Source organism: Eublepharis macularius, chromosome 13 (genome assembly GCF_028583425.1).
Source record: "Eublepharis macularius isolate TG4126 chromosome 13, MPM_Emac_v1.0, whole genome shotgun sequence".
NCBI classification, from domain to species: domain Eukaryota; kingdom Metazoa; phylum Chordata; class Lepidosauria; order Squamata; family Eublepharidae; genus Eublepharis; species Eublepharis macularius.
The window spans coordinates 3,588,171-3,611,695 of record NC_072802.1 but is presented as its reverse complement, the minus strand read 5'-3'; the positions used below and the strand labels follow the sequence as shown (position 1 = coordinate 3,611,695).

The 23,525-nt window shown below is 45.6% G+C and overlaps 1 protein-coding gene across 2 annotated transcripts in view; it reads left to right on the top strand.

The window, feature by feature from the left end:
- Positions 1-23,525, top strand: part of STARD8 (StAR related lipid transfer domain containing 8) — a 136,100-nt gene that overhangs the window by 17,167 nt on the left and 95,408 nt on the right. The window lies entirely within an intron of this gene.

The window sequence follows — 23,525 nt, the reverse complement described above, 5'->3', positions numbered from 1 at the left end:
ATTGATTAGACTGGGGTAATTCTGCTTAGGATTTCACTGTGAATTACCAAAATAAGATTTACATCTGCTTGGTTATTTTGTATTACTTATCCTGATAGTTCTGAGCCTGTTCTGGCCGTTTGAAGTTTTCTCCTATCCCCTTTGGCTTCTGAGATTTCAACAGCCTTGGCCTTTACATTTCTGGTCTTTTCTTCAAATCAGTAAGATTTGAAACTCGATGTTCCACAACCAGGCGGCTTATCAAGGGGTTGGTGGCTTTCACAGCTCATCCGCAGGAAGGATCCGGAAGACGGAAGGAACAGCGGAGGAAGTGCTGTCTGAAGAAAAGGAGCCTGGGGTCTGGCAGCGAGCTGAGCGGAGGAGCCCTGCCAGGGTTGGGTGAGGAAGCGGTGGAGCAGCCCTGTGGTGTGTCTCGCTTCCAGGGCCTTCGGACAGCAGTCCCGATCAGCCACCAGTTTCAGAAGAGAGGCCAGAGGTCTGTAGTGTTGAGAGCAGCCAAGAGAAACCTGACCCACAAGAAGCAAGCAGAGTCCAGAAGTGGTCCCTCAAGGTGGAGGCTAGATTGAGGGGAAGTGGCAGTTTGAATTTAAATTAGGGAGAGGTCTAGTATAGGGAGTGCCACCTCTGTTAGTTCCTGTAACCTTTAAAAACCCACCATGTTATCCTTTTAATAAGTAATTCCTTAATAACCATTTTTATATTTTGGTTTTTGCTGTCCCTTGGGTCTCACTGTCTGCCTATCTGTATGAAAAAGTGTCAGAACTCAGATCAAGATTGGCATTTGGGGTCCTGCTGGTTGCTGCTGGAGCTGGGATGAGGCCCGGCTGATCCAGGAGTCTTGCTCGATGGACGAGGCCAGGATTAAAGGGCAGCCACTTCATATTTCTGCTAAACTGGGCCTGTCCAGAGGCTTCATAATGCCTGCCAAGAGTACTTCTCTGTTGCCCAGGGTTGCCAGCCACTAGGTGGGCCTAGAGTTCTTCCAGAATTACAACTGATTTCCAGACAACAGAGACCATTTCTTTTGGAGAATATGGTATCTTCAGAGGGCAAACTCCAAAGATTCTCAGTGAAATCCCTCCTCAAATTCTGCCCTCCACAGGCACTGCCCCAAATCGCCATGAATTTCCCAGGCCAGAGTTGGCAATCTTAGGTTGCTTTTGTAACGTGTTTAAAGCACTACTCCTTGTTGGATTTCTGGATCCCTTCCCCACATACTGGGCTGCATTGGCAGAACAGATGGTATCTGGTATCACATAGCACGCAAAGTGTGCTCTTGTGTTTAACCAGGGCTTTTTTTCTGGGAAAAGAGGTGGTGGAACTCTCTATTATCACATATGACGTCTCTCCCAGAAGTGACGTCACTTCCCGGAACCCAGCACAATGCATTATGACAAGATAAATGTTAGTAAGCTTGGGAAATTACACTATTATGAGAAAGGGTTTTTCCCCTTTCTGTATCCTCTACAAAAAGTGAAATCTTCCATTCTCTTTCCCAAACATTTTATTTCTTTGGAATCATATTTTAAAATATGCAAGAAGGAGGGGGCCTCTAAAAATCCAAAACCCATCTCACAAATCTAAATTCTAACAGATCCCCTCTGCCAGCGTAGAAAAAAAAAAATCAAAATTCTTTCTCAAAATTCCACAGAGTCTGAAATTTCTAATCTAATGAATATTGAATTTTCAAATTTTCTGGGAGGGTTTTGCTTTACTGGAACAATTCAAAATTAGATACTCAACTTTAGCCGCATTAGATTTATACTTAGTTTAAAATGGGTTTTTTTTTTTGTTGCCTGCCAACTCTACCTTACCAATGGCTCAGCTGAGGGTGGGGAGATCCATTTGACTTACAGCTATTAAGACATAAGAACACCTATATGCTGATGAATATATTGATGAAAGCCTTCTGTGACTTGGACACAGCTATCCATTCCTAGCATAAAACTGGAATAACCATAACTGTTATTTTAACTAACAGAACCAATTTGCATTCAAAAGCAGTGGGAACCATAACAATGTCAACTTCAGTCAATAAAAGAATGAAAGCAACATACACACATATACATGCACAGCCCCACCCCCATGAAAAGAAAGCAGAATGAACTCAAAGCAGCACACACACACAGCCCCACCCCCTGAAAAGAAAGCAGAATGTACTCAAAGCAGCACACACACACACAGCCCCACCCACCCACTCCCACAATGAAAACAAAACAAAATGAACTGAAAGCAGCACACACATACACAGAAACCCCTGAATGAAATAAAAGCAGAATGAACTCAAGGCAGCTAAGCTTCCTCTGCAGAGCTTGTGCCAGGCCCTGAGCCAGCACCAGGCCCGGGCAGCGTCTGCTTGCGCACTCTCTCTGTCTCTCACTCACGAATGAGCATTTGTTCATTCTGAATTCAAAGCAGCTAAGCTTCCTCTGCAAAGCTCCTGCTGGGCCCCAGCTCTCTCTCTCTCTCTCTCTCTCTCTCTCTCTCTCTCTCTCTCACACACACACACACACACACACACACACACACACACACACACACACATACAGAGAGAGAGAGGGGAATGGAAAAAAGCAGAATGAACTCAAAAAGCAGTGAAGCCTCCTCTGCAGAGCCAGCACCAGGCCCGAGTAGCGTCTGCTTGCGCTCTCTCTCACTCAAGAAAGCAGAACGAACTCAAAGCAGCTTAACCTCCTCTGCAGAGCCCACGAGGCCAAAGGAGGAAGGAATCATGTGGGCAGATTCTAGAGCTTTTGGAACAGCATTCTGGAGCATTCCCCCTCAAAAAAAGCCCTGTGTTTAACTGTTCTGGCTGAAATAATCTGTCTGAGATATCCCTAAAGTTGGAAAAGTATCTGTGATAATCAGGTATTCCTTGTCTGCCCAGCAGAACAAAGCCGCTCTTACTTTTGCCCAAGTGATCTCTGGAATGTCATGCTATACTAATGTTTCCTCTGGTTAACTGCCTTCCCAAGACCTGCACACATCACATTTCTCCATGAAGGGCTTTAATTGTTTGTTCATTCCTGGCCATTTTGGTATAGTGGTTAAGAGCAGTGGGACTCTAATCTGGAGAGCCGGGTTTGACTCCCCACTCCTCAGCTTGAAGCCATCGGGGCGACTTTAGGTCAGTCACAGCTTCTCGAAGCTCTCTCAGCCCCCCTCCCCCACCCACAGGGTGATTGACGTGAGGAAAATAATAACACACTTTGTAAACTGCTCTGAGTGGGTATTAAGTTGTCCAGAAGGATGGTGTATAAATCAAATGTTGTCATGAGTATACATGGATTCCCTAGCCTCGTCGCAGTCATCCTTCAATGCCCAGATGGGATGAGTGTACTTATTCATGATTTCTGCCCTAAGTGCTTTGGGGGTTACTGTCTTTCTCCTCTGAAGATGATGCCATTCTGTACACAAAGCTGAAAAGAATGGTTTGTTTCTTTTGGAACATGGTCATTTGTTTCTGGCTAGCCTTGCAATAGCATAAGTTTTAATATCTATAGTATGTTATCTTCTGTTCACCGTTGAATTTCCCTCAACCGATCTTAAATGAGCAGGTCCTGTACCATATTAATGGTTTGTACTTCTGCTTCTACTGAGCCCTTTGTGTCTACTTCTGGTAAATAAGCTTATGAGCCAACAGTAGCCTGAGCAGTAATTAATCTGTATACCATATTTCTGCACTCGCATCATCGTACGTTGTAGTTGTTTTGGTGCACTTCGTAAGAACTTTTCCCATATATTTTCCAGAGGTTTATGGTATGTCTATCTTGAGCCCATATATATACTGATGAAATTTCTCCATACAAAAAAGAATGGCAAGTAGTTCTTTTTCAATTTGAGCACGTCACTTTTCTGTTTCTGATAAGGCTCTGCTTGCAAATGTGACTGGCTGCCCTGCTTGTAACATTGAAGAGCCTAGACCTGTCTCTGATGCATCACGCTGCAGCATCAGCCGTCCTTCTGGGTTATAATACTTCAAAATAGCGGCAATAGTAATAATCTCTTTGTGTTGGTCAGGCCACTCCAATGTGTCAGCTGTCTCAGAGGTTCACATTTCTCTGAGAGGTGTTTACAGAATTTAGCTAAGTAGTTGGTCATCCTCAGAAACCTTTGGACTCCCTTGACATCTTGAGGTCTGAGCATATCTCGGATAGCTCTCACTTTTTCTGGGTCTCTGTCAGGCCTTTTGAGATCAATAAATGTCCAATGTATGGGACTTCCGTAACTCTGAGTTTAAATTTGTCCCAGTTTAGTTTTATATTCCTTTATTTGCACCTCTTAAAAATGCTATTTGTTTGCCGTCGTGATCCTGTCTTGCCTGTTGCAGGTCGTCACCTTTTCCCACCATCAGCGCATCATTAGCAATTGTTCTGATTCCTGCCAGCCCCTCCAAGGCCTGCGCCAGTCTGTTTTGAAATACTTCGGGAGCAGGACTGATGCCCAACAGCATCCTCAGCCAACAGTAACGTCCAAAAGATGTGACAAATGTTGTAAAATAATTACTTATTATTATTTAATTTAATTAAGAGCCTCGGGACGCAGAGTGGTAAGCTGCAGTACTGCAGCCCAAACGCTGCTCACGACCTGAGTTCGATCCCGGCGGAAGCTGGGTTCAGGTAGCCGGCTCAAGGTTGACTCAGCCTTCCATCCTTCTGAGGTCGGTAAAATGAATACCCAGTTTCCTGGGGTGAAGTGTAGATGACTGGGGAAGGTAATGGCAAATCAGGCCGTAACAAAAAGTCTGTCAAGAAAACGTGATGCAACATCAAACATGATGTGACGTCCCCTATGGGTCAGTAATGACTCGGTGCTTGCACAGGGGACTACCCTTACCTTTTTTAGGAGATAGGGCTTGGAGCATGTCTGCCATCTAGTGGCAAAGTGGGGTTTCTGTGCCAGTTACAGGGATGCCAAGTCTGCCAAGGAAACATCATGATGCAACTTCCCCCCCATGAGTCAGTAATGACTCGGTGCTTGCACCTTTACCTTTTTTTTAACCTATTTATTAATTTATTCAATTTTTACACCACTTCTCTCCAGCTAAGATCTTGAAGTGGTTCACAACAATTACAACATAACTGAATTAGTCATCCAACTGAATATGCCAGAACATATTTTTTACATCACAAGCTGAAAAAAGGTGTCATCAATAGTGGGTAGAGGAAAGTAGCTTCTCTTAAGAGCTTTGTTCAATGGCTTTGGATCTATGCATATCCTTACTTTACCAGGTGGCTTCCTCGTCACCTGCATACAACTTACCCATTCCGTACTTTTTTCTACTGATTGTATGATTCCTTGCCTCTGTAAACTAAGTAGTTCCTCCTTTAGAGGCTATACCAGAGCTACTGGTACTTTTCTCTTTGAGCCAGGCTACAAGTGACTTTTTTCACGTGGAGAACACTTGATTGTAACATGCTCTTCTCCTGCTCCTGAGCTCCTGGAGAAAAACAGGAATGAGGGCATGTTAGAGCAGCAGCAGATTCTTCCGCTGTCGCTGTGGCTGGAGTTTCACCGATACAGCGGCTTTCTCCAGAGCAGCTCCCCGGGAGCAGGACGCCCAGGGAGAAAGTAGCAGCTGCCCGCCCCCAAACAATCGTTGAGAGCCCTCTTGTCCAGCAGGCTTGCAAAAGCTGCTGCTGCCGCCGGATTTCTCTGGCTCTTCAGGCAGCGATTCTAACAGACAGGGGAAGGACACTCGGACTTCGGTTCCCAGGAAAACTTGCGAAAACAATCAAGTGTTCTCCACGTGAAAAAAGTCACTTGTAGCTTGGCTTCATGGTGCTATCAATTTCTATTTAATAAACACCCTCAAGTTGTCCATCTACCCTGAACACATCACTAAATTCCTTTTGTATCCTTTCTAGACTCCATATTATTGTTGTCCTGAATCTTTGATCCTGTCCATTTTTAATGTTATGGTGTTGTACCTCTTATCAGATTCATAGCTTACGCTTCTGTATTGCCTAACAGAAGAATTGCTATATGATCATGTACAGCCAGAAACTCCAACCTGTATTTCTTGCCTGTTCTTGGGTTAGTAATTTTAAGTTTACATTTTTCCACGGGCGTCAGTGTAGTATGATTATACATCGTTAACATCTGGTTGGTTTCTTCTTGGGAAATGCTGTGATCCACTCGGTACCTTGGGATAATGTTGTAGCTGACATCGGAATCTAATTGGAATTGTACTATTTTATCGCTTAGTACGAGGGCTGTGTTCAAGCTGTTCTGGTGCCTTGCAGAGTTGTCTTGTAATGCATTTATCACTTGATCTGCTACCCAAAAAAAGTCTTCACATTCACTATCACTCCATATTCACCAGATGCACTCTAGATTTGGGCGTATTCTGTTTGAGAGATACTTGAAAGCAAAGTGATTCAGTTTATCACACTTATGGCACTTCCCCCATAAGGTGGGCGTCTCTCTTTTTATCATGGATGTTTACCTTCACAGTATTTACAATGCTTAGCAACATCCAGTAGTGTTCTTGGGTTTGGTTTCTCCCTCTCTGTAAGGATGCCAGGCAATTCTCAAGAGACTTCACTTCAGGAGTAAAAGTTCTTAATAAGATGCCAGTATCATACACGTACGCCATCCTTGCTGGACTGGTGGCTACAGACAAGCATCAAGCGATTTAGGTTCCCCAAGGCTACTCTTAACCCCCCCCCTTTCTTCTACCAGTCCTCTAACTCTGCAAGCAGGAAAACAGGCTGTGTGATTCTTCTCAAGGCCAGGCAGGCTCCCAGACTCGGGAGAGATTACAAGAGGAACAAACATCTCCCTTTCGCAGTTTCCCACCCTGGGTTCAAATGACAGAATCACCTCAACAGCATCAGCTTCAGCTGCAGGGGGGTATTGAATATGACAGGTGGTCTTGAGCACCTGACACTCTCTGTTGCACTTTATGCACCTGCTCAGGGTTCTCGCCCTCTCCTTAAACAACTCAGCAGCCCTGCATATACAAATTATTCTCTAAAGTCAAATAATCCACCCTCATTAAGCTCTCTTGCACTTGTATGTCCTGAATGCCACACACTATTCTGTCTTGTATCAGTGAGTCTTTAATATCTCCGAAGTCTTTTCAAATTTGTGCAATACTTATCAATATCCTCCACACTTGCTTGATTCTGGGTAAAAAAATTTACCATTCTACTCTTACATTCTTTCTGGGTTGCAATGAGCATCAAAACAGGCCAATATTGTAGTCAGATTATGCTTTGCTTGGGAAATATTAGCACACAATGTCTCACTTATTTCGCTCCCTTTTCCTCCAGTTTGGTATGAAAACAGTTTCACTTTCACATCCTCCTTTTTATCTGCCATTGCAATGTCTACATACAAATTAAGCTCCTCTTTCCAGCTCTTCCATGCCTGGGCTAAGTTCAAGGCTTGGAGGTTCAATGTCCCTGGCAGTTTCAGACCCTCCATTTTTGCTCTCTTTCATTTCATCCTTTTTATAGGCCTACTCATAGACTGTTGCCAGTCTTCTGCCTAGGACTCAGTCACCACTGCCATGTTTCAAAGTCTGTTATCTCTAGGATTGCCAGGTCCCCTGACCCCCCGGGCAGGAGACTGGAGGCCCAGTACCTACCTTTTCTCTTCCTCCTGCGCGATGATGTCATTTCCGGGAAGTTATGTCATCATGGGAGTCAGGTGCCGCCCTGAGAGCACTCCTGTGCTCCTCAGGGGGCCGAATCCAATTTGGGCCTGAATCAGGCCACTGCAGAGCGCAGGAGCACTACTGTGCTCTGCAGTGGTCCAATTTGGCCTGAATCTGGCTGCTGCAGAGTGTGGGAGCACTCCCACGCTCCGTGATGGCCAGATTTAGGCCCAAATTGGGCCTCTGCAGCATGCTCCTGCGTGCCACACTGCCTGGGAGCGTGCCTCAGGAGGTGCGTTCCCCTCGCCAGCCAGGTAAGCAGGGTGGGTGGGTGAGTGGAGGTTGGGAGAGGCAAGGTCTGTTCCGAGAATGTGAGGGGCTGAATTTCTAGGTGCAGGGCTGGACACACCTTGGTCAGAGAAACAAACACTGCCAGCGACAAAGGAGGTCCTGGATGCATTTGGACGTGGCTAGGATCAGGCATTCGGTTGCCAGTCTCCAGGTGGAGCCTGGAGATCTCCCAGAATTACAGCTGATCTCTGGGTGACAATGGCTGTTTTGGAGGGTAGGCCCTATGGCGTCATACCCTGCAGGGGTCCCTTCCCCCAAGCCCTGCCCTCCCCAGGCTCCAGCCCCGAATCACTAGGAATTTCCCAATCTGGAGATGACAGCCCTGGCAGCCAATTATTTTTGTGATGGGAGGTGGTTAATGTTGGGGTAGACTGATGGATAGAGACATAATTTAGAGTATCTCAGCAGAGATGGAAAGAGTGTATGGAGCACATGCCTATATAATACTTTTTATTAAGAGCAATTAAAGCGGCACAAAACAGGCTGCAAGTCATTAAGTTCTCCAGAACTCTTTAACAAGCTGACTCGGGTGGGGGGGACGTCTCAGGCCTGACGCAGCTGAACAGCTGACTCAGGAGTGCTGCAGCACTGACTTTAACTCCAGATTTTGATGCAATAGTTAAGAGCAAGAGGTGTCAGTCATCAAAAATGTTTAAATAAAGGAAATATTGTGTTGACGTTTTGAGCGCGTTTGCATTTTGAATTAAAAAATATCATTAATTGGGTTTCCTGTGTTCTTTATAAAGTTTACATCTCTGATACCTGGCATTAAATGTTATGGTACAGAAAGCCTGGCCAAACAAAGTGGCATTTATGTCAGATCTGGTCCTCATAACAAAAGAGTTCGGCAGCCCTGCTGTAAACTTCACGGTAGATTTACATTCTTCTCTCCTTCTCTGTAGGCCCCAACTGAGGAGATACAGAAAATGGGCGTTACACTTGCCTACTTCCTGGCTCCTCCCAGGAAATAAAACTTAATCCCTTCTTTCTGTCTTGCTACAGCCTTAAACGCCTTTGAGAGCCTTAGCTCCACTACTGCAGGTCACCACAGCCTGTGGTTTTCCCAGGAGAGTCCCTGACAGGCGGCCATTTCCTGTATTCACAGATAAACTGGAAACCTTGGACTTCCCTGTGGGGTTTTCCAAGGTGGTTTCCAGTGACTCTGCCTAAGGAGGCTGAGGGCCAAGCTACAAGTGCAGGTTTTTAAAGACAACTCGGGTTCCCCACGGTCACACAGCAGCTGTAAGGAATGGCTATTAAAAAAATGACGAAGAGTTCAGAATGCCACTGCAGGAGGAGGAAGGGCTCCTGTTCCTCCTATCAAGCCGTTTTCCAAAATAGCAAGGGGGAGCGTCTCTGGTTTTTTCGCTCCACGTGGAGTTTTCTGAGCACACAGAGTACTAAAAACAGGGACCCCCCCATGCTGTTCTGACATGGGGAAATTATTTATTTATTTTATCTATTTATGTCAGATTTCTATTCCGCCCTCCCTGTGAGTGGGCTCAGGGTGGATAACAACATATTAAAAATACAATTTAAAAATTCACGTACATTGAAAACAGCACATTTAAAACAGGACGGTGGGCAGCCTTCACAGGGAGGGTTAAGATTTATACACCCCTTTTTTCAGGCCGGCAGAGGCCCAGCCTCAGCCATATGCCTGGCGGAACAACTCTGTCTTGCAGGCCTGGCAAAAAGATAGTAGGTCCTGCCGAGCCCTGATTTCAGCAGACAGAGCGTTCCACCAGGCGGGAGCCAGGACCGAAAAGGCCCTGGCTCTAGTTGAGGCTACACAGGCCTCCTTGGGGCCAGGGACCACCAACAGCTGTTTGTCCCCTGATCGGAGTGTCCTCCAGGGAATATATGGGGAAAGACGGTCCCATATATATGCTGGTCCCAGTCCACACAGGGCCTTATAGGTCAATACCAGAACCTTGAATCTGATCCAGTATTCCACTGGCAACCAATGCAGCTCACGTAAGAATGGTGTTATATGTGCCTTATTTGGCCCTCTCGTAATAACACGCGTCGCTGAATTTTGTACCAGCTGTAATCTCCAGGTCAGGCTCAAGGGCGGCCCCGCATAGAGCGAGTTACAGTAATTTAGCCTAGAGATGACCGTTGCTTGGATCACTGTAGTTAAGTCACGGGTTGACAGGAAAGGGACAAGTTGCCTGGTCTACCACAGATGGAAAAAAGAGGACCTAACATCCGCTGTGACCTGTGTCTCCATTTTCAGGGAGGCATTCAAGATCACCCACAGGCTCTTAACCCTCGGAACTGGCACTAACGGTGCCCCATTGAGGGCCTGGAGCCGGAGTCCCAAACTTAATCCCCCGTGGCTCAAGTACAGGACCTCCATCTTCATCGGGTTCAGTTTCAGCCGACTCTGCTTCAACCAGTCACGGCTGCAAAAGCATGTTCCAGGACATCTGTAGCTGAGTTGGGCCGGCCGTCCATCATCAGATACAACTTGGTGTCATCTGTATATTAATGACACCCAAGTCCAAAACTTTGCACCAACTGGGCAAGGAGGCGCATATAGATGTTAAACAATAATTGGGAGAGTATTGCTCCCTGTGGGACCCCGCACACCAAAGGGTGGCAGGATGACAATTTCTTCCCAAGCGCCACCCTCTGTCCCTGACCATGGAGAAGAGAGATAAGCCACTGTAAGGCAGTCCCTTGTATCCCCACTGAGTCAGAAGATCGTAATCGACTGTATTGAACGCTGCTGACAGATCCAATAATATCAGCAGTGTCGAGCCGCCTCGATCCAGATGTCTACGAAGATCGTCTGTGAGGGTGACCACCAACGTCTCCATCCCATGTCCCGGATGGAACCCGGACTGGAAAGGGTCTAGGGCCGAGACAACCTTCAGGAAGCCCTGCAGCTGTTCCACCACCGCCTGCTCAATCACCTTTCCCAGGAACGGGAACTTCGAAACCGGGCAGTAATTGACCAGGTCAGTGGGGCCCAGCAATGGTTTCTTTAAAAGAGGCCTCACCACAGCTTCCTTTAATGGCCCAGGAAAAACCCTGGAGCCTAAGGATAGGTTAACAATGGCCTCCAGCAAGGACCGCAGCCCATCGGCACTGGCCTTTACCAGCCACGATGGGCATGGGTCCAAGGGACATGTGGGGGGCCTAACTGGTCGCAGGGTCCTGTCAATCTCCTCCCCAAAGAGTGGGCTGAAATGATCAAATATTGGCCCCGAAGACGGCCAAGGGGTCTCCAGCTCATTCATTGAATCAACTGTGGCTGGCAAGTCGTGGCGGAGAGACAAGATTTTATCAGCAAAAAAGTTCCCAAAAGCCTCACAGCTAATATCCGAATTTAAAATTTGACGACCTCTCTCTGGCAAGGAGACCAATGGGTGAACCAAATTAAACAATTTTGCCGGGTGTGAGCTAGCTGACGCAATGGAGGCTGCATAACACTCTTTCTTCACAGCCTTCACCACCATCTCATAGGCTTTCATAAGCGTCCTATAAGATGATCTTGCCTCTTCATCCTGAGATCGTCGCCACACTCACTCAAGCTGCCTTAGCTCCCGCTAAATGGCGAGGAGGGGGGACGCAAGAAAACAGCATTCTGAGGCCCATTAGGCCTCTCTTTGATTTCTTAACAGCCATTCCCCACAGCTGCTGTGTTGCTGCGGGGAACCCAAGTTGGGGCTGGGGAACCTGGACCCAACTCTTTAAAACCCTGCATATCTAGATTGACCCTGAATTCCACTCCAAAGGAGAAGGCCTTTGCGAAGGGAACCTGCCGCATCTCAGGCAGAAGGTGTTGGGAAAGACATGCAAAGCTGCCTTACCCGTAGCCCTCTATAGATACCGTGGCACACATTGAAATCAGCATGCAGAGGGGAAGAGTGTCTGTCCTGCCCCCACCTGCTTACAATCACTGTCTCATGAGCGTGGAGCCTTTGTGCATACAAAGTGGCATGCATACGTAGGTCCTGTCCCCATGAAAGGGGACACATAAGAGATGGAACTGGGCTACAGGGCCTAATGGTTAAATGCTGCGTGCAGAGACAGATTTACACTCCTGGAATCTGTGTGTGGAGGGAATCCCCTGTCCTTCCAGTGACTCTAGATTTGTGCGGCTAGGCATGTGCTTGCTGATGAGTCATGTGGAGAGTCTTCATCCGGGCACTCCTGTTAAAAATAGCCCTGAGGCACGCAGCCCCAGGCTTTCAGAAGAACGAGGCAACCTTGCCAGAGCCTGACACTTGGCATTTTCAGGCCAGCCACTCCAGTGAGTTTGCAGAGGCCACAACCAGAGCAGCCCTGTGGCCTCTCGCCTGCTTCCAGATGTTCAGACAAGGAACTGACTCTGTGCATTTAGGGGAGTCCTGGACATTCTTTGAGGGGTGCCATTGCAGGGAAAAGCAGTTCTGCTTTTCATCTCTGTGACAATAATCTGCTTATTTATCATTTCACTGCCCCCAGGTCCTTTATGCAGTTACCTTTTCGGTCCTCAGGTGCTCCTCTGTCATATGTTGGTTTCTGTGACATCATTACCCCTTTAGGGGGTTGAAGCAAAGCATTACGTTACTGTTATTCTTAATCTCTCCTTTGCTGTTTCTCTGCAAAAACCTTTATTAGATCACTTTGTAGTGTCATAGCCAGTCGGTGATCTGGCACTGCCCTGGTTTAGATCTAGTCTCTGCCATAAAATTACACCAGTATCGACTTCAGTGTGGAAGGAAGAATACTTTCAGGTTGCACAGAATATTCCAACATGATCCTATGCACGGTTTTGCCATTTTAACAAAATAATCCTATGCACAGTTATTCCAGAGTTCGTCGGGCAGCAGTATAGGAAAGAAACAGAAGCTTCGTGTTTTAAGGCTGTTTTTTAAATTGATAAATGCATCGTTGGAGAGAGTGGGCAGCTGGGCCTTGTGGGCAGGTAGGCAGAGGAGCCTCTTAAAACCTCCAAGGAGGAGGGCAGGAGGGGAGATGGCCCAGCCAGAAAGGCCATTGGCCCAAGCGCCCTTGACTCACCCCCCCCCGCACCTCCATCCCAGGGAGGGGCAAGAAGGAGGGTCTGGATCACTCTGGAGATGCTGTGGGAGATGGAAAGACTTGGAGAGGGAACAGGTCGAGGCCATCTCCCTTCCCTCTGTATGCTGAGGCTTATGCAAGGTTGGATGCTGGAGAGATGCTACAGCCCTGGACTCCAGCCCCACAAGGCGCGAGCCTGAGGCCTGCCTCCGCAGCTTGCTCATCTCTCCTTTTTCCTGCTTTGTAAGACGGAATGGTCATGGCTTCTAAAATGTAGACAGTTTCTCCTCTTGACATGAAATTCTGCTATAGGGATGTGTGATTTAGTATATCTAGTTTAAAAATATACCTGAAAAATACCTGTTTGGTATTATTTGGGTGTGTGTGTGTATATGTCTTATTTTGATATATAAACCAGTATTTCCATTCCTGAATTATCCATATATATTCAGGAATCACATTTTAAAGGCTGCAGCAGGTCTCCCTCCCCCTTTGGTTTTCCCAGGCTATAGGAGGGGGGGGGGGATGTGTTTGTGTGTCAGTGTTGCTTGTGTGTCCATATGCCTTTGCCGGGTCTGGCTGGCTACACTGGTACTGCCGGCTTGCCAGTCAGAGTGCTGGGACTCTCTGATTTGGCGTTGGTTCTGTTGGGCTTGCATTGGCTCTGGATTCTGCATGGCATCTGTGAGTGACGCTGGTTCTGCCGGGCTTTTAACAGAGTGCCTTTCTTCAGTTTGGTCCTGCTGGGATTCTCTGGTTTGGCGTTGGTTCTGTTGGGCTTTGTTGGTTCTGTTTTCACTGGCAGTGCAATAATGAAGCTAAATATATTTGGAATTCCAAATAAAGTCCAAATCTGAATACTATACTGTGAATACCACATATGTATGATTTTCTGGATACCCAATTAAAAAAAAAAACTTTGGTGGGGGGGGAGGCAGAGGGGTTAGTACATACCCCTATCTATCAGCTGTGTTGGGCTCATTTGTTAGACTTGGCCAGTCTGGCCCAGCTGATCCATGCTTTTGTAACATTGTGGTTGGATTACTGTAATGTGCTTTATGAGCTGCCCTTGAAAACAACCCGGAAACTGCAGCTGATCCCGAACGCAGCAGCCTGACTACCACTGGGGCTAACCAATGGGAGCATATGTTGTCCACTTGGAAACAGCTGTGCTGGCTGCTTCTTTGTTTCCCACTCGAGTATCTAAAGGATTGCCTCTTCCCATATGTCCCCAGGAGCCAACTGTGAGCCAAGCTAGAAGTGATGAATGACACTTGAATGGCGGCAAGTGAACAGACTCACATGTATCCTCCCCCCCGTTCATTTGAGCTCCACTCGATCACATAGAGATCGAGTGGAGCGCAAGTGAACAAGGAGGAATACTTGTGTGAGTCTGTTCACTTGTTGCCATTCACGTGTAATTCGTCACTTCTAGCTTGGCTCCAAGGTTCTCAGGCAGCTGGTAAGAGGTCCACTTTCTCCCATGTGGAAGTTAAAGCCTTACTACTCCTTGAAGACAACCCAGAAACTGCAGCTGGTCCAGAATGCAGCAGTCCGACCACTACTGGGGTTAGCCAATGAGAACGTATATTGCTGCTTTGAAAACAGCTATGCTGGTTGCCATTTTGTTTCCCACTCCCAATATCTAAAGCACTGCCTCTTCCCATATGACTCCAGGAGCCAACTAAGGCCCTCAGGCTGCCAGTAAGATGTCCTGTTTTCATTCATGTTCATGCTTCTCCAGTGGGATTTTAACCAGAGATCCCCAAGAGGTGAATTTTGGGTGACATGGAAGACGGCAAGGAGGGGAACAGGCAGCAGTAGCCCATGGGCACAATCCGCTGGGCTATTCCCTGGCGTAAGCCTCATCTAAATGAATAGGAGGTGTGTCTAAGTAGGGCTTTAATTCTAGTGGGGCTTACATGAGACAACATCACAATTAGGGTACCGCAGAGAGTGTTCTTTGGATTTTATATGTGACAAAACAAAATTATGTCTTGAAGCAGCACTGATTCAACAAATCCATGTGGCATTGAAGTCAGAATGATTACAATCTATAGAGCAAACTAAATGTAATGCACATATTTTTAAAACCTGTGATTAAACCACCAGCTTCAGTCTTTCTGGTCTCTGGGAAATTGTATCTCAGAAACAAGAAGTACAACCAGTTACAAAACGTCTCATTTCTCCTTTTAAAAGAGCAAGAATGCCCATTATTTCCTCAGCCATGAAGATTTTGACAAACTGCCCCTCCCCCCACCGGTGTGATGGTTTCTGATGGTTTAAAGTTCTCCTGTGTGGTGGAGATGAGGAAGCAATTCCCCGTCGGAAGAGTCTTGCGGAAGTGCAACAGCTGACATGCTGAACGGGTATTCATTTAACGTGCCCAAAAGGTAGTCGGATACCAGACCGTAAATGATAGAGATCACTCCCTGCTAAGAAGAATCATATGCTGAATTTCACCCCCAAGAAATCCTGAATATAGAGTGAGCAGGTAAGAACTTTGCATAGATGTATTTTCATCATGGGGAACAGCAAGGAACTGTTCATGGTACTGAGAAGTTTTTTTTTTTAATAAAATTTTATTGGTGAGTGGAAAAAAGAAAAGAATTTTCAAATTTAACACATATAATCCCATTTCCCCCGCCCTCTATCCCCCACCCTTTCCCTCCCCCCTCCCTATTAACTTCCAACAGCTTTCCAACCCTTAACCCTTCTTATTGCTTAAATCTATTTCATTTACATTTTCCTACCCTCTATAAATCATAATATCTCTTACTCTAAGCACATTCTGATTCTTTTACATAGACCCTATCTAGCATACTATCCATATGATATATATCGTGTCAATAAAGCATAACCATATAGCTTAGTATATAGCAAGGATCACAGTGTCTCTTACATTAAACATGTTCTATTTCTTTTAAACATATACTCCGTCAAATATACTATCAATATAGTATATATTCCGTCAAATATACTATCAATATAGTATATATTATAAAACATATATTGTATGCTATGCCACCAATGTAACACAGCACACAACATAATATAACACAGCAACCTGATATTGTATTAAATCTGATCCATTAACCCGTTTTATATTGTATATAACATACCTATAATATATAGTAGTAATAATATACATATATAGTAATAATATATCTGTTTAACCAGTCTCATTATCCCATATATTCTATGTAAAGTTCCCCTGAATATTATGCTAGCTTAGATTGTAATTACATCCCCCCTAAATGGTAAGATCCCTTCTCTCTCCCCTTTCCAACATTATTCTTTAAAAATTCTCAAACTGCCACAGTTCTCCTTTTACATCCCATTTTTTCCCCAAAATTGTTTCAATTTCCCCCAATTCCTGTCAAAAACACTTTATTTCTTGAACAGCTTTAGGTTACACAGCAGGGGGGCACACCAAAGGGCATTCCAGCATTCCACCTCACAAAAATAACACAACTCACTTAACATCAGAGAATCACAAAGCACAATTCCTGTCAGAAACACTTTATTTCTTGAACAGCTTTAGGTTACACAGCAGGGGGGCACACCAAAGGGCATGGCAGCAGTATCTTACATAAAAATAACACAACTCACTTAACATCAGAGAATCACAAAAACAATTCCTGTCAAAAACACTTTATTTCTTGAATAACTTTAGGTTACACAGCAGGGGGGCACACCAAAGGGCATGGCAGCAGTATCTTACACAAAAATAACACAACTCACTTCACATTAAAGAATCACCCCAAAAAAATTGCTGTCAGAAGCACTTTATTTCTTTAACTGCTTTAGGTTACACAGTAGGAAGGCACAACAGGGCATGAAAGCAGTGTACTACACAAAAATAACACAACTCACTTCACATCAGAGAATCACCCAAACACAATTGCTGTCAAAAACGGTGAAGTGGGTTGTATTATTTTGTGTAGTACACTGCTATCATGCCCTGTTGTGCCCTCCTACAGTGTAACCTAAAGCTGTTCAAAAAATAAAGTGTTTTTGACAGGAATTGTGTTTTTGTGATTCTCTGATGTTAAGTGAGTTGTGTTATTTTTGTGAGGTGGGATGCTGGAATGCCCTTTGGTGTGCCCCCCTGCTGTGTAACCTAAAGCTGTTCAAGAAATAAAGTGTTTTTGACAGGAATTGTGCTTTTGTGATTCTCTGATGTTAAGTGAGTTGTGTTATTTTTCTGTGTGGGGGACTGCTGGTGTAATGTGTCATAATGCTTTGCCTACTTGTACTTTGAAAGGGAGAAAATAATTTTTTAAAAACTTTATTTTGTGTTGTTCGTGTTTTATTCTTTGTTGTGCAGTTGGTTCCCATCATAGGGAACAATGGGGCTGGCTGGCCAGCCATCTCTGTAGGTGGTGGGGGAATTTGAGGGAGGGTGTCTGTGGTTCAGGTGCTCTTTCACAGGGACCAGCTGGCACTCAGAAGTGTGCCCACCATTGTGGCACCCTTGGGCTGTGCAGAATTGCCCAGGGAAAGAGAGTTTAGAAGTTCCCAGCATAGGGAACAAAGGGAGAGGGCTGGTCTTTGCCAGCCTGTTCCTGGGGTTATGGGTGTGGGGCTGCTGGGGGTGGATTTGTGTCTGTGAGGGGCTAATGTGGGGATTTGGGTCTGTGTGGCAGCTGGGGGGGAATTGGGTTTGTGTGGGGCTGTAGGGGGTGGACTTTGGGGGCTGAGAGCACCTACTTGGGGAGGCCATGAAATGCCCCCCCAAGTGGGAGCAGGCTGAGCCTTGGTGGGGGGTGGGAGTAGAGGTGGGAGAAGGGCCCCTGAGGGTTGGGGGGCATTTTGCATGCAAAATGCCACCCCTGGCAAAGGAAGCCTGCCTCTTCATTTTTTCCCCATAGGAAATAATGAAGAAGATTAGCAGCAGCAAGCTAAAAAGACGCTCACTTTTCTCTTAGGCGAGGATGGGGGACCTGGTTTGGGGGGGCATAACATGGCCCCCCAAAGTCCAATCGGTCTGAAACTTGGGGGGCTGTTAGAGAGCAGTTAGAGGAAGGTCCCCACCAATTTTGGCTTGATTCGGTGGGAAAATGCCTCCCCCAGGCGTCCGGGAAGACGGAGGCATTTTCCCATTGAAAAACCCGAATCAAGCCGAATCAACCCGAATCGATTCGGGTTATGGCGATTCGGAAAACCCGAATCGGGGTGATTTGGGTTTTCCGAATCGATTCGGGTTTCCCCGAATCAACCCGAATTGGGGTGACTCGGGTTTTTTTCGGGTTTCCAAAAGCCGAACTGCACACCCCTACTCACCACCTCCCTAGACAGCTGATTCCACCTTTGAACTACTCTGACCATGAAAAAGTTTTTCCTAATATTCAGCTGGTACCTTTTTGCATGTAATTTAAGCCCATTGCTTCAAGTTCTATCCTCTGCTGCCAACTGGAACAGCTCCTTGCCCTCCTCCAAATGACAGCCTTTCAAATATTTAAAGAGAGCAATCGTGTCCCCCTCTCAATCTCCTCTTCTCCAAAGGTCCTCAGCCTTTCCTCGTAGGGCTCAGTCTCCAGACCCCTGATCATCCTCGTCGATCTCCTCTGCACCGTCTCGATTTTGTCCACATCCTTTGTGAGGTGAGGCCTCCAGAACGGCACTCAGTACTCCAGGTGCGGCCTGACCAAGGCAGTATAGAGAGGGGCTATGACCTCCTGCAATTTCGCTGCAATAGCCTTTTTAATACAACCGAAGACTGAGTTTGCCTTTTTTGCCACCGCATCACACTGACTGCTCATATTTAGTTTACAGTCCACTCTTAACCCAAGATCTTTCACATACATGATTACCCAGAAGTGTATCCTCCATCCTGTATTTGTGCTTCACATTTTTGTGGCCCAGATGTAATACTGTGCACTTACCTATGTTGAATTGTATCCTGTTCACAACTGCCCACTTCTCCAGAGTATTCAGGTCTTGTTGAATTTTGACTCTTATCTTCTTGGGTGTTTGCCACTCCTCCCAATTTGGTATCATCAGCAAATGTAATGAGTAGCCTGTTTACCCCTTCATCCAGATCATTGATAAAAATATTGAAAAGTACTGAGCATAAAACTGAGCCCTGCAGCACATCACTGGACACCTCCCTCCAATCTGATGAAATGCCATTGACCACCTCTCTTTGGGCGCAATCCTCTAACCAGTTCCCTATCCACTGAACTGTCCTATAGTCCAGTTCACAGTCTTCCAGTTTACCCATTAGAATGTCATGGGGGACCTTATCAAAAGCTTTACTGAAATCCAGGTAAATCACATCAACAGAATTCCCATGATCCAGCAAGCTCGTCACTTGATCAAAGAAGGAAACCAGGTTGGTCTGACAAGGTCTGTTAGAATCAAAACCATGTTGACTTCCCCAGATCATTAAGTGGTCCTTCAGATGCTTACAGATCGATCACTTTAAAATCTGCTCTAATATTTTCCCAGCAACAGAAGTAAGACTGACCGGCCTGTAGTTTACCAGGTCATCCTTCTTCCCTTTCTTAAAGATTGGGATAACATTCGTTCTTCTCCAATCTTGTGGCACATCCCCAGTCCTCCAGGAGGCCTTGAAGATGATGGACAGAGGCTCTGCAAGTTCTCTAGAAAGTTCTTTCAGCACTCTTGGGTGCACACCATCCGGCCCAGGGGATTTGTATTTGTCCAGTGCAGCCAGGTGCCTCTGCACAACCTCTCTGTCAACCTCTCTGTCAATAAGTTTTTCTTATTGTAATCCCATTGAATAAAATGGGGGGTTACTTCTGAGTAGATATGGATAGGATTGCATTGTTTTTTATTAGCTGATGGGGAGGGATCTGGACTTGGAGCAGAAATCATGGAGGTCAGGCAGTTCCTTTGGGAAAAGAGGTGGTGGAACTCTATTATCACGTATGTGTGCAAAGTGTGCGCGTGCTTCTGGAAATGCACGATGATGTCACTCCCGGAAGTGACGTCACTTCCCGGAACCCAGCCCAATGCATTACAACAAGATAAATGTTAGTGAGCTTGGAAAATTACACTATTATGAGAAAGGGTCTTTTTCTTTCTGTATCCTCTACAAAAAGTGAAATCTTACATTCCTTTCCCCAAACATTTCATTTCTTTGGAATCATATTTTAAAATATGCAAGAAAGAGGGGACCTCTAAAAATCCAAAACCCACCTCACAAATCTAAATTCTAACAGATTCCCTCTGCCAGCATAGAAAAAAAAGTCTAAAACTCAAAATTCCTCAGAGTCTGAAATTCCTAATCTAACGAATATTGAATTTTCAAATTTTCAGGGAGGGTTTTGCTTTACTGGAGCAATTCAAAATTAGATACTCAACTTTAGCTGCATTAGAGTTATACTTAGTTTAAAATGGCTTTTTTTGTTGCCTGCCAACTCTACCTTTCCAGTGGCTAAGCTGTTGTGACATTATGAAATGCTCATAAATATTCCAATGTCCCACACAAACAATATTCATAAAAACTTCCTTAACACCCATATGTTCACTGCAATTTCAGTGATGTTAATCAGCTGAGGATGGGGAGAACCATTTAAGTTACAGCTATTAAGACATAAGAACACCTATATGCTGATGAATATATTGATGAAAGCCTTCTGTGACTTGGACACAGCTATCCATTCCTAGCATAAAACTGGAATAACCATAACTGATATTTTAACATACAAATAACCATAACTGATACATTTAACTAACACAGAACCAATCTGCTTTCAAAAGCTGTGCAAACCATAACAATGTCAACTTAAGTCAACAAAAGAATGAAAGCAACACACACATGCACATCCTCACCCACCCCCATGAAAAGAAAGCAGAATGAACTTAAAGCAGCACTCATACACACACAGCCCCGCCCACTCACTCCCCCAATGAAAATAAAGCAGAATGAACTCAAAGCAGCACACACATACACAGAAACCCCTGAATGAAATGGAAAGGAGAATGAACTCAAAGCAGCTAAAGACTCCTTTGCAAAGCCGACACCAGCAGCTCTGCTTACACTCGCTGTCTGTCTGTCTGTCTCTCTCACGAATGAAAGAAGCAGAATGAACTCAAAGCAGCTAAAGACTCCTTTGCAAAGCCGACACCAGCAGCTCTGCTTACACTCGCTGTCTGTCTGTCTCTCTCACTCACAAATGAAAAAAGCAGAATGAACTCAAAGCTGCTTACCCTCCTCTGCAGAGCCCTGCCGGGCCCCAGCGCTCTCTCTCTCTCTCTCACACACACAGAGGAATGGGAAAAAAGCAGAATGAATTCAAAGCAGCTAAGCATCCTCTGCAGGGCCGAAGGAGGAAGAAATCGCATGGGCAGAGTCCAGAACAGTGTTCTGGAGTGTTCCCTCTCAAATAAAGCCCTGAAGGTTATCTTCTTTGCTTCCATGCCATGAATAGCTTCAGCTGCCAGTTTCCATAAATGAAGCCTCTGTTAAAGGGATAGGGCATTTTCTCCTTTCTTGCTGGCAACACAGCTTGCAGGATGTGTTTCTGGTGAAAGCCTGGCCAGCCCAGATGACCTGGTCCACAGAAACCAGGTCATCTGGTTTCTGTGGGAAGGAAGCTTGTTTTTTTCCCCTGTGATTCTGTGAGTTTGTACAGCCTATCAACAGGATTTTTTTAAAAAAATAGATTTTATTGGATGAGGTGATATAAAATAGTTGGTTAATGCATACAACTTACCCAAATTAAACCTTTCTAAATATATAACCCCACCCCTCCCCTCCCCTTTTTCTCTGTTGACTTCCAACAACACTCGAACCCCCCGTTTATTCATAGAGATTATTATTTCACTATAATACAATTATATTATGTTACCTACGGTAAAGATCTTATATATATTCCCTTTGTTAAAATCTTACTTAATAAAATTTAAAATCCCTCCGAAGTCCACAATTGTCCTTTAACATTGCATTTCTTTTCCAAATATTTCTTAAACTTCTTCCAGTCTTCAAGGAAAGTTTCTGAATTTTGTTCTTTCAGATTTCTAGTTAGTTTGTCCATTTTGGCCATGTACAACAGCTTCGATGGTTGTTGTGGGTTTTCCGGGCTGTATTGCCGTGGTCTTGGCATTGTAGTTCCTGACGTTTCGCCAGCAGCTGTGGCTGGCATCTTCAGAGGTGTAGCACCAAAAGACAGAGATCTCTCAGTGTCACATCTCTGAAGATGCCAGCCACAGCTGCTGGCGAAACGTCAGGAACTACAATGCCAAGACCACGGCAATACAGCCCGGAAAACCCACAACAACCATCGTTCTCCGGCCGTGAAAGCCTTTGACAATACATACAACAGCTTCCTTGTCCATTCTTCAATATTCGGTACTTCTTTTTTCCAATATTGAGCATATAGAATTCTTGCTGCTACTATCATATAATACAACAATATCTTATCATTTCTATTAACCTCTTTTAAATGTAAAGATAGTAATAACATTTCTGGATTTTTAGCAACATTATATTGTAATATCAAAGACATTTCAGCACATATTCTAGACCAGAAGTCTCTAGCCTTTTGGCAAGTCTACCACATATGAAATAGAGAACCTTCATGCTCCTTACATTTCCAACATTTATTCGATAACTGTTTGTTCATCTGCGGTCTTCCTGTGCAGTCCCACATGGGACTGCGCATATGCAGGTCTGCCGACTTCGGAGATTTTTACAGCTCAGAACCACTAAGGGCCCCTGCCTCCCAATGCACATGCGCGGCTGTCTTTCCCGCCGAAAAATCGCTCCTAAGAGGTGGGGCGCCCCCGACGTACCCTCAGTTCCTCTTTTGCCGCCGACTTGAGAGGTTCTTGGATAGCTCTGCTCTTTGGAATAGCGTTCATCGTGTTTCTGGAAGATGTCTGAGAAAGCTTTATTCAAGCGATGTTCGATGTGTGATCGAAAAATGACCAAATCGGATGGTCATTCTCAATGCCTATACTGTTTTGGCGAGACCCACAACCCGCAGGCTTGTAAGTACTGCCGCACCTTCACGCCGAAGGCCAGTGCAGAAAGATTGGGTAGACTTCAAGCTTATCTATGGCAGCGTGTTATGGCGGTAACAGATCCACCTGCGTCGGGCAAATCTCCTGTGCCAGAAAAATCCGCCACTCTGACTTGAAAATCTGCAGAGAAATCGCCGCATTCCTGCCAGTCTCCCATTCATACCGACCCGAGACGCCAACCCCAGTTGCGTTGGCGCGTAGTTCCTCGGATCCGATCGCTACCACCTCATCGGATCCGATCTCGAGGTCAAGGCCCGCGACGGAACCATCGGGCTCGAGGTCAGGAGATCGACCTAGGAGGGAGGCTTCCGTGACCCATTCGGAGCTGAAAACCCCTCAGAGCGGTTCGCAGTCAGACCGACAAAGCATTTCACAAAGATCTTCGGATCCGAGGCCTTCGGATCCGCCGGGAGCGACACTGGAGAAGAAAAAGAAAAAGCACCGTTCCTCGAAGTTGGACAGGCAGGTGCTCGAGAGTGTCATCACTCCCCAACGAGATGCTTCGGAGTCAGAATCGCCTGCTAAATGTTATCGAGGCTCAGGAGATGCAGCCTCCCCG